Source organism: Mastigoproctus giganteus, chromosome 9, assembly GCF_048544385.1.
Source record: "Mastigoproctus giganteus isolate SK-2022 chromosome 9, ASM4854438v1, whole genome shotgun sequence".
Classification (NCBI taxonomy): domain Eukaryota; kingdom Metazoa; phylum Arthropoda; class Arachnida; order Uropygi; family Thelyphonidae; genus Mastigoproctus; species Mastigoproctus giganteus.
The window spans coordinates 95951452-95964479 of NC_143583.1; positions in this window are offsets into that span (position 1 = coordinate 95951452).

Consider the following 13028-nt stretch of genomic DNA (forward strand, 5'->3'; position numbering starts at 1 on the left):
GGTCAATAAGTGTTGCATTAAATTAGGGTTCATCATTTTATCCATAATTAACATTTTTGTCAGTTATCGAAACATTGTATACTGGAATACCCGTGGCGAATATTTCCCAAAAACTGTTTCAGAGAAGAATTTAAAATTAATATCGAGATAATTACGAAATCTCTCCCTCGGCTCCCTTTCAGAATACACATTTCAGCTGCTTTTTCATCACCCTTCCGAGCTCTGTATCGCTGATTTCGTTCTTGAGTTTATCGGCGATGTCTTTGAGAAGAGAGTCTTTGTGTCTTTGAGAGTCTTTGTGCCTCAAGCGAGGATTGCATGGTTTCATTCCCAGAAATTGTAGTTTTTCATTCCAACGAACAGCAAAATCGAACACAGCACACAGCAATTTGCAGATGTAGTATATTGATGCCTCGTGCGTATAGTTGCTTTATCATTTAACACAGACTGTAAGTAAATTTTATATTTTACTTATCAATTCACATATGACTGCGCGATATGTAATATATTGTGTATTATGTGTATTTTGTTATTTATATTTGCCATCGTCTCCTTGTGAAATCCATTAAACTGGCTTCAAATAAAAATCCCAGAGTTAATAGTATATTTGTAAATCTTAATATCTGCACAATTATTATTATTATTATTATTATTATTATTATTATTATTATCAGCTATATGGTGCAAGGAAGTCTGAGGCTTATGCTGCACCAGCCAAAAAAAAAAAAAAAAAAAATTCTCGAGTTACCCTAAGAGAGAGAGAGAGAGAGAGAGAGAGGGAGAGTCAAAAGGGAATCACCAAGAAAGAGAAGAATGATGATATCCAGCTCAGGACCCTGGGTGTGCCAAGCCCATACTCACCAGATGTGAGCCCCTGGGGTCAATCTCCGCATAAAAGAGACCAAAATTCCCATTCTTACACTTTAAGCATAAGTACTTGCATGCAGTATTGCCATATGTGGTACTATACAGCAAAAAATAATTACATCTCGACCTGCAAAAAGTTTGGTTGATAAAAGGAAATACAGGAACTCCGCGACTTACGTAAGGGTTGCGTTCCGCGGAACGCTACTCAAGTCGGATTTTACGTAAGTCGGAGAATTTCCCCCATGCTTGTGCAGCACTCGCAACTGTGCTCGCAGAATTGATTGAATCAAAAAATAAGTGTTCGACGAACATGTAAATAGAATTATTTATTGTATTTATTCACTTTTTTTATTTCATGCGCAGGAAAAATTACAAAAGCGTGCAATTTAAAAAAAAAATTACAAAAAAAAGAGAGGAGACAGGCATAACGTCAGTAAATTTTAACTCTCGACGTTATCAGTTGAAGACGTCCAGAATCGACGTCTTCAGCTGATAAGTACGCCGCTGCGGAGGTTGAGGGCTGTGGCGATTTAGAAGGGGTCGACCGCCCAACCCTTACGAGAGAACATATTAATGGATGACTGGACGGTGGCTTTTTTCTTTTCATCATAGATTTCTTTGTAGCAAGCAAGCATATTATTCACCCCTCTGTTAACTTTTAAGAATCGTTGACTGTCAGGATCCATCTTCTCAAACCTCGCCATTGCCATCTCTCTGGCGATGAAGCGTCTCGGCTGCTCTCATTTGGTTCATCTTGAGCTTCGTCAGCATTTTCTTCTTTCACTATTGCTGCTGCAAGTCAATATGTTATTCGTTAGATAATTTCTTCTCTTCTTCCTCTTAACTCCTCCACGTCTTTGGCATCAACTTCTAACTGGAGTAGCTCTGCAACCTGTACAATCTTATCTGTAACCTCTTCATATGATTCGTCTTTTTCAAATCCTCCGTAGCCTTTTACGTGCCGTGAGCATATTTTCTTCCATGCGCCATTTGAACAACTTTTAGTAATTTCCTCCCAGGCCTTATTAATGTTTAAGATGGCGTGGTAAATATTGTAAGATTTCCGAAAGTCTCTCAGCGTAAAATTTTTCTCATCGTCTACTGCAGACAATGCCTGAGCAAATGTTGTGCGTAAATAGTATGGTTTTTAATTCGAAATAACACCCTGATCCATAGGTTGGATGAGTGAAGTTGTGTTTGGTGGTAGAAATATGACTCTCATGTTCGAATTAAAATCATCTAGATGCATAGGATGTTCAGGAACGTTATCTGATAGAAGCAAAATGGTGAAAGGAACTTCACTGTCTCTACAATATTTTTCAACCTCGGGAATGAAGCAGCATTAAAACCAATCCTCAAAGAGAGAATTGTTATCCATGCTCTCTGGTTCGATCGGAAATGCACGGGTAGAGTTGCTTTATTTATGCCCTTAAATACACGAGGATTTCAAGTCCAATGTCAACAAATATCTTCTTTCGTCTTCTCAACCTCCAACCCAAGCACGGTACTAAGTACTATAGGTTCTAATACCTCTCGTGTTTGGAGTTCACATAAAAAAAAAATATCCTTGTAGAGCTCGCAAAGGACAACAATTTTGTTGCTCAATTGTACGCAACTTCTTGCACCACTACATTTGTTGCGTACAATTGAGTTTTCTTGGGGGTATGCATTGTACTTGTTGCGTCACTGCTATTGAGAGTGAAAGTAACCAAGGCGCAACGGCAAATGACCAAAATGTGAACTTTTTAGTTTTTTCGAAAAAAAATTATATTAAATATCAAAATTTTAAATTTTTTCTTGCATATTCGTCGACGGCATTATATACCTGACAAAATAAGTATAACTTGTTTATACTTTAGTCTATTAGTTCTGGGGATATAGCAGCAGTTAGGCGTTTCACTTTCATGACACCCTGGCGCCCAAGGTTCCGCCAGTATAGACATTATTCACGTCAAAAACCAAATTATGATATTAGGGTTCCCTGTAAATGATTACATTTACCCATATATTTATTTTGTCTGTAAATTACATGTTTTCTGGTCGATTTGCCTGTTTGGTGGACGAAAAAAACCCCAGTTTCTGGACCGACTAACTCAGCCACGGAGTGAAAAAACCCACTAAAGTTCCTTGCGTCACCGACGGGATTCGAACCCGCCACCCAGTGTGGGGAGGACGGTGACAATACCACTGTGCTACCGCGCATTGATTACAGTCATTTTGTTTGTTGCAAAGCAAAGATATTGCATCAGATAACGCTTCTATTGCATCAGCCGTTTCTATAAATACGGCGTTGGAAGGGTATACACCCTTATTAGTATCCTGTTTTGCGGAGGTGTAAGCATGGCTCTATATGTTCAGTTGACACCAAGAAAAAAAGTGTAGCTGTTGTTCTGTCACAGGAAGGGCTTTCTACGCATGCTATTGCTGATAAAATAGGCTGCCACCAGTCAATACTATCCGAGGTACTGAAATTAAAGCGTGAAATTGGTGATGTGGATCAAGCCATAAGAGAGTGACTACACCTTCCCAAGATCGATATTTGAAACGCTACGCCTTCATTATCGCCATGCTCCTGATCTAAAACTGGACTCTGAGATGGCCTCTGGTGTTGAAACAAGTGCACGAACTATCCAAAGACGGCTTTTGGAATGTGGTCTGCATAAGCCTATCAGCCCAAGAAAAAGCCTTTGTTGACCCAACAAATAAGGAAGAAGCGACTTGCTTGGCTTAAAACGCATGTTTCATGGACAAAAGAGCAATGAGACACCGTCATCTTTTCTGACGAATCAAAATTCAACCTGTATGGCTCGGATGGGAAGCGATATGTCAGAAGACGAAAATTGGAGCCATACCATCCTGACTGCATAACACCGACTGTAAAGTTCCCCGCCAGATAGATGGTCTGGGGATGCATAACAAGCAAATGGGTGGGGCAATTAAGTTTATTAACGGAACGGTGAATGCAAAAACCTACTCTGCAATCTTGGAAGAGTGCCTGAAACCCGTTATTAGGGATCACCACACAGACATCCAAAACTGCATTTTCAACCTTGCCACATAGCAAAATTGGTAAGTTTTATGCTATTTAGATTTAATGGTGAGTTTGTCTTCTTGTCTCACAAGGCTTAGAACATACTGACACCAATGTTTTCCCTCATTTTTCTCCCTTAAGGTGCAGTCATACCCCAGAAATGCTGGCATTACAGTGTTGGACTGGCCCGGCAACAGTCTAGGAGGAACAACAAAATATGAAGGTTCATGTTATGTTATGTTATGTGGTTTTTAGGAGCATTAGCAACTAAGGCCATATTGCTCCGGGATATGCGGTGGTCATTCCCTGACCTTTCCGCATCCTTCGTATTTGGTGGTGACGGGCTCGAACCCCGGTCTAATCAAGAAGCGTGTGCTACGCACTGCTGCTCCTTCCCACCTGGCTACGGAGGCGCCTAAAAAATATGAAGGACTTATTTTGCTGATTTACAGTACATAATACTATTAACTTAACTTGTCATTTCAATTTGTACACATAAATGCAATAAAATGCAATATAATTGGCTGTCATGATTGCCCTTTTGCATGATTTCTCTTATTTCCATTAAATACGCATTTTACCCTTTGGGAAGATATTTATGGTAATTAGGTATATCAGGTGGAGTCTTTTTATTGGATTTCATTCACAGAGATATATATCCCCATCCAACAAATGCACTTTGAACATTTTTGCAACCCACAATGCAGCGCAAAACACATTATTTGCAAAATTCACAAGTGATGTAGTTTTTTTGTCCGTCACTGTAGATATGTTTATGCGTCTGTGTTTGGCAAGAGAGTTCTGAATTACCCTTTGTATGCGAAAAATAAAAAATTTACTATATCTTATATTTGTTGATACTAACTTTATTTTAATTACTCGACTATCTTCACAGGGGTTTGTAGAAGGCGTCAAAAGTGGAGCAACGGAAAAAAGGGATGCTGATGTCAGTGAAATTGTTTCTAAACTTCACATTCCATTCAGTTTCAAAACTAGGTAAGATATATTGAATTTGAATTTAAAAAATAATAATACTTTTTTATACAACGTTAAAGCCACATAAGAACAGAGACTTTAAAAGACAGACTACAAGAATACTGCCATCTTACATGAATCGAGTACCACTGACAAAGACAACAGCTGTTATTCAGACTGATGCCTCAGTTCTTAGTAAATTCTAATTAAGCTAAAAATTGACTCTTACACCCTCTACAACATAAAAATTGACAAGACAGAGATCAAGTCAATAACATTCCTTTTATCCTCGTCATCTGCTGACGAGGCTGCTAGAGACGGTCGTTTTCAAAGCCGCTAAGTGGATTTTTCTTATTTATTGATTTGAAATTATTGTTTTTCTAAAACTTTTGATTTAAATTTAGTAGTATAACATTATTTGGTGATTTTCTGATTAATTTGGTGTATTTATTCTTTACTCGGCCTTGTAATTGCATAAAAGTATCGGTAAAGGTTTCCACGTGTTTCAACTCCGCTAACCGTTCGTAATTTTCCCGCCTTTGTGATACGATATACCGTACTAGATAGCGTTAGTTGAACTTCGTTAGCAGTTAAATTGTACGTTTAAATAAATACATATAACGACTTAGATTACAAACGTAATATAATTAATTTTATTTAACATAATTAATTATACATATAACCACTTAGGTTACGTAACATAAATAATTAGTAAAAACAAATAATTAATACATAACTTGATACGAAAGTTATATAAAGGGATTTCGCAGATAACACTCGTTACTGAAACGTAAATATTTCGTAGATAACACTCGTTACTGAAACGTAAATATTCCGTAGATAACACTCGTTACTGAAACATAAATATAGCGTTATAACTGTGTTTGGATACAAGTTTAGGATTTAATTTTGTACAGAAATTGAAATTTTATTGAAAGTAAATCTAAATCATGACTCAAAGCAAAGGGCTCAAGCTAATGGGAATGCTGTGGCCCAGGGGAGAACTGAGGGGGGCAGTTGTCCTCTGAATCACAGCCTTGTAAGATGAACTATTTGCTTGATGTTTGCGGAGCAGTCAAGTATGGGACATGATACTGCCATGGGGGATGTCTTTGTGTGTGTGTGCGATGCAAGGAGTGTAAGGAGATAAGGCGACAACTCAGCGTTGTTATGGGCCTATATGAGAGCTTGAAGGATAGGGTGGATGCCCTCGAAGGATTACAAGTGAGGGGCCCATCAAGCTCTCAGCTGCCCACACCAATGCCAGAGCTTGCACTTGGTCATCGCGGAACACAGCGGCAACCCCCAAGGCAGAATGCGCTGGTCCCAAAGGAACTAGTAGTTGTTGGTGACTCTATTGTCAGGGAAACGGGAAACATGCTTTGTAAAAAGGATAGGTGGAATAGGACCAGGGTATGTCTGCCAGGGGCAAAAGTTGATGACGTTGTAGAGCGGATATCATCTTTTAAGGGCACAAAAGGTGATATAGTTGTACACGTTGGCACTAATGACATTAAGAGTAGGAGACCGGCGGAATTACTTGACAAGTACAGGTCACTGATGAAAAAAAGCCGTGAATTAGGGTTGAAATTGAAAGTGTCTGCAATTCTGCCCAGACACGATAGGAGGGAGTATATGATGAGAGCCCTGTCAATCAATTCGGCCCTGGAAAGATTGTGCAGGGCTCAAGGGGTAGAATTTTTTTCAGCCTGGTCTGTACTTGTTAACAGGAGAGACTGCTTCTACAGGGATGGGATACACTTAAATAGAAAGGGTGCAAGAATGTTTGCTGATGCTATCGAGGCAATGTTAGGTGGGTCGGAAAACTGCTAGATTGGGGGGATACAAGGACTAATAGATTAACAGTAGCCACTGGCAGAGTTGAAAGTGATTCTTGCACTGCTTCTATTGGAATGAGCCGCAGCCTGGAAAATAAGATGCAGGATATTTCAGAGACTGCTGGGAATCATTGGGGTACAAGTAAACACATGGGTTGTGTTAGGGTAGCTAAGAAAAAGAACAGGTGCATGTATACTTGTGTGTACACCAATGCTAGGAGTTTAGTAAATAAATTTGATGAATTTGAGGTATTGCTCAAAACATCAAAGGCAGATATTGTGGGGATTTCAGAGACGTGGTGTCACACAGATATAAGAAATGCAGAACTGGAATTTGGGGAGTACAATGTCTACAGAAAGGATAGACAGGATAGGAAGGGAGGAGGGGTTATGCTATTAGTTAAAAAACACATAAAATCCAAGGAAGTGAAGCCAGTCGACATCGCTGGACAGTGCAGTGTCGAGTCAGTTTGGTGTGACATAAGCATTGGGAGATCAAAATTGAGAGTAGGAGTGTGCTATAGGCCTAATGACTCTGATGAGTATAATAACAAACTGTTCGGAGAAATAGAGTGGGCCAGTAAATCAGAGTCTTATAATGGGGGATTTTAATTTCCCAGATATTGACTGGAATTTGGGGGCTGGTCACTCACACAGTAGCAAGGCTTTTGTGGATTTATTGGATGATTGTTTTCTACATCAGCATGTTCGGGAGGCAAATAGAGGGAGTAATACTCTTGATTTGATTATCAGTAGTGATTCTTCATGCATTAAGAATCTGCAGATAAATGAACCACTTGGTGGCAGTGATCACAGTGTGCTGAAGTGGGAGTTACTCAAAGAGGTAACTACCATTAGGGGTAAAGGGAAGGGGTATTGCTTTCGTAAAGGCGACTACAATGGACTGAGACAGTATTTAAATTCTATACAGTGGGATCAACTGATGATATTGCCAACAGCAAATTCAAAATGGGAAGCATTCAAAGAACTTATCGTGGAAGCTACTAGGCTTTACATACCAACTAAGAAATATTGTTCAAGGTTTAGGCCTAAATGGTTGTCAGATGAACTAATGAGGCATATGGCAGAGAAGAAAAATGCATGGGATACATACAAATTAACACGTGACACGGACGCCTATGATAGATACAAGTTGATCTGTAACCAAGTTACAAAGGAGGTTAGGCAGGCGAAGGCAGATTACGAGAGATCCTTGGCAAGGGATGCGAAGAAAAACAGCAAAGAGTTGTTTACTTATGTAAACTCTAGAAGGAAGGGGATGAATCAGATTGGTCCACTTGAGATCGATGGGTCAACTGTTGATGACCCTGCTCGGGTAGCTAACAAACTAAATGAATATTTTGCATCGACATTCACACATGAGGAGTTATTCAGCGAGGGGAATGCCAGAGGTGTATTCAATTCTAGCAGTAAGCTAGAGAATCTTGTAATAACTGAGAGCAAAGTGGAGGAGAAATTGTTGAAGATAAACACAAGAAAGGCACCTGGGGTGGATGGGATCTATCCAGTTATATTAAAGGAGGCAGCAAAGGAGGTAAGCAAACCCTTAGCCATAATTATGAGAGCTTCCTTGGACTCAGGGCAGGTACCCATTGACTGGAGATGTGCAAATGTGACCCCAATTCACAAAGGGGGATCAAAGGCTGACACAAGTAATTATAGACCTGTGAGTTTAACTTCTGTTCCCGGAAAATTAATGGAGGCCCTGGTGAAAGAAGCACTGCAGGATCATCTAGACAAGACTTCAGTTATAGCTGGGACACAGCATGGTTTTGTTAAGGGGAAGTCTTGCCTGACCAATTTGATTGGATACTATGATACAGTCACAAAAGAACTGGATGCAGGGAATAACTTTGATATTATATACTTGGATCTTAGAAAGGCTTTTGATACTGTTGCACATGGAAGACTGCTGCACAAATTGGAGCAGTGTGGCATTGGAGGCAAGTTGCTGCTATGGATAAAGGGGTGGTTGAGGGGGAGAAGACAGAGAGTGGTAATCAATGGACACTGCTCATCGTGGACTAATGTTATTAGTGGAGTCCCTCAGGGTTCAGTATTGGGGCCTTTATTGTTTTCTGTATTTATAAATGATATTGATGATGGTATATCAGGCTTAATGTCCAAGTTTGCAGACGATACGAAGGTTGGCAGGGTTGTCAAGGACACTACTGACACTATGCTGCTGCAACAGGATTTGGAAAGGTTGAGCAGATGGGCTTCGAGGTGGCAAATGAAGTTTAACATTGACAAATGTAAAGTACTACATATGGGAAACAGCAACCCCAGAGCAGCGTATCAACTCTGTGGTACTACACTGACAGTGGTAGAGAATGAAAGGGACCTGGGGGTGGTGGTGCAGGCAGATATGAAGTTCTCTGAGCAGTGCAGACGAGCTGCAAGAGTAGCTCATGGTGTATTGTCAATAATATATAGGAATTTTTCTAGCAGGGATAAGGAGGTGATTATTCCCTTGTATAAGGCAATGGTCAGGCCACACCTAGAGTACTGTATACAGGCCTGGAGGCCTCATTTCAGGAAGGATGTAGAGCTGCTGGAACGAGTACAGAGAAGGGCAACTAGATTGGTGAATGGGACAAAGGGGTTCTCTTACGAAGAAAGGCTTAAGTTTTGCAAATTACAGTGTCTGGAAACTAGGCACCAGCGGGGTGATCTGATAGAGGTGTACAAAGCCTTGAATGGTTTGAGCATGCTCAATGCTGATGGGATTCTTCCTCTAGCTCAGAAAAATCACCTGAGAGGGCATAAATTCAAATTGAGGAAAGACAGATGTAGGATAGATGTGCGGAAATTTGCCTTTAGCCAGCGGGTGGTTGGTGGGTGGAACAGACTTCCATCCCTTGTCGTGGAAGTTGATAGCCTAAATAAGTTTAAGGCTCAGCTGGACAGGTATTTCGAACGAACAGAGGGGTGAAGTGGAAGTGGTTATTTTTATTTATTTATGTTACTTTTTTTTTTTTTTTTTTTGGCTGATGCTGCATAAGCTTGCTTTCTTGCATCAAATGCCTCTACTAATGCTAATGCTAATAATTAAACCATCTTGTCCTTCAGTAACAGCTGATACAAAATTGAGGGACCAAGAAACGTTCATAAAAGAGCATGTATGAAAATGTATGTTGATGACAAAAGAAGCCAAGAACCAAATCCAAAGATTCATGAGGAAAATAACATGTACAGAGAACGATCATTATTTCCTAAAAAAAGATACCACAAAAAAATAGGCTAATTTGGAAAAAAGTCAATTGTCAAACTCATATAATGCATAATATTATGCAATGGAACAACAAAAGGCTTTTGCTCCAGTTTTAATGACATGCAAGAATTAATTAACTTATAATCCTGTAGGCCTGTATCTGCAAGAAACTGAACTTCACAATTTTTCCCTGTAATAAAAAAAAAAACTTTCTCGCTATGTCCAAGAGACAGGAACACAGAAAATGACGTGTTTCTGTCTCTTTGGTGGAGGTGGTTTGGCCATCTTAGTAAATTTGAATTGTTGGGGGGGAGGGGGATTATTATAATGTTATTTATTATTTTCTTGTTAATTTGCAATTCTTTTATTAACTTAACTAAATTTTGAAATTCGCTGAACACCCTATTGACGTCTTTATCATCCCCACATATGCAAATCTGACTACAATTTTCAGAAAATTCCAATTTCTAGGGTGTGTAAAGCGGTTGTTAGCAGAACATGAAAGCCACACATTTTTGTTTACAAAAATTAACAAACCATTAATGAGCATACAACAACATTTACATAAAAGAAACAAATAATTACATACAAGCATCGCAATTCCCATATACATATGTAAACCATGCTATAATACACTACATTGTCTCTCTATCTCTTCAATTATTCTCGATATATGAATTATTAACATCAGTTTGTATCAGCTGTATTTTACATAAAATTGACTCCACGATGATTACTCAATCATTCTCTTACCTTACCAATTTGTTTTTCTGTCTTTCTCTTACATCAATAATATTTACTTCAGCTCTTATTACTCCTTTAGAATATTTGTTCTAGCCTCTTACACCTAAAACATATTACATCTGATACCCCTTATCATTCTCTTACCTTACCAATTTGTTTTTCTGTCTTTCTCTTACATCAATAATATTTACTTCAGCTCTTATTACTCCTTTAGAATATTTGTTCTAGCCTCTTACACCTAAAACATATTACATCTGATACCCCTTATATCAAAAACATTCCTTATAGGTCACCCATTCTGCCTTAATTAATATCTTAGACACCCTAGTTATCACCTTAGTCATCCCTCTTTACTCATGAGGTTTTTCTATTAATAAAATTTATTTCTCTTTGCACCTCATCTGATGTGTTACCTTGTTTGGCACCTGGCCTAATTTAATGATATAGGTTAACCTATCCTTACAGTACTACCCTTATAAATATAATTTATTTGCTAATTCCTTTATATTATTACTTGCCTTTTACTACTCCTAAACCACCCTTACATTTATTCATAATCATTCACAACAGGAATGTTCCTTTCTTTTACAAGGACTATCTATCACTCAATTGCTTATAGAGCTAGGTTATGAGTCCTTGAGTTCAGGATTCAATAAAGAAACAGGGAACAGACTTACATTCCGACATCTCCGCTACTTCCAATTTCCTTGAGTTCAGGCTGCCTACGTGGCTGACAGGCTTACTCCAGTTCTGGGCTCTCCGGTTTTCCTTCGAGGCTGACAGACATGCGTTCACTGCTGGGGGCACTCTGGTTTACTTTTGAGGCTGACAGACTTGGGCTCACGGCTGGGGCACTCTTGACATGACGCGCCTTCTTGTGTAGACAGTATATTCACAGGTGTATGTACCTGGCTCATTCACTTTACAAGGGCCTACATTACCAACCTCGCCTACCTCTATTTCAGCCCGCAACTCACGACCTTCATCCCTTAGATCACACCACACAGAAGTAAGACACCGAATGCCCTGTCTCCCAATTTCTCTCTCCCCGAACTTTACACTTTCCCTCAAGTTTGGCACGCCTCCCCCAAGGACTCCAACCAATCTTCTTTTTCTGTTTAAATTTCCGTTCCTTCCTATTTGCTAACACAATTCTCCCAATCTGTCTCCCCAGCGCACAAACCAACCCTTTTCTAGAACTTTATTTTTTTCTCACAGGCAGCATGACCCTTTCATATCCACCGGCAACCTCCAAAAAGACTCATTTTCGTTTCACACCATTCTCTCTAAATGTATATCCGAACACCCAAAAATCAGTCAGCCTGACGCCGTTTTATTTTGATGCGAACACTGGACGTACACTCATTTCCTGTTTTGGTTCTAATGGTGTCATAGATCAAAGGAGGCGCTTCGTGTAATCCCGTTTCACGTCCTATCGTTCTTCCTTAAACAACCCCTTCACGCCTGTTCTCAAATGACACCTCTTTACCTAGTCCTGCTGTCCCTGTTTGCTCTCTCGTATTATTTGAATTACTTGTTTACCCCTTTGCTACTATTCTTAATTCTCACGCTTAAAACTGTCCATTACTAAATCTAGCGTTCTTCAAACTTTAACCTTACTTTTAGCAAAAAAACAAATATTCTTATTTCTGCAATCGCAATTAAAGCTATAACAATACATTTAAATAGTTATACATCGGCCTATAATTACACTTTTGTCATATCTTCCATCAAATGAAACTTTCTTGAGCAAAAACCTCAAAGGTCTTCTGGCCAATATACATCACCCCAACTGTATTTTAGGCGACTTTAATGGGCACCACCCATTATTGGAGGATCAGCCAAGTTGAATAAAACTATTATATTAGGGTCACCGGGAAAGTTATTTCATCTACCCACCTATATTGTGTCTTTAAATTGCGCGTCCTCCCCAAAATGTTACCACCTTGTCGCAGTGAGGAGGCTTGAGTATCCCGATGACCCAGAGAGCTATGCTGGCGGTAGCTAGACTACAGTAGGGTCACCCTAGCCAGACAGGTCAAAGGGTAGGAATCAGACGAAGAGTAACATACTGGTCCTCCAGGTTGGGGGTTGTGCGGGAGGCTGGTTCCCTCCCCCATGTAAAAAAAAATAAAAACTCATAAAGCTCAAAGAAGAAAACCGGAAGGACAAAGGGATACGACTCAGACTGGAAAAAGGAAACGAAAAGGAATAACAGACATTTTAAATATTGCAATATGGAACATAAGAGGAGAATTAGGATATAAAGTCGAACTACTTAAACATTTAAAACAGAAGAAAGTAAATATAGCAGTAATAACAAAAACAAAGAAAAAAT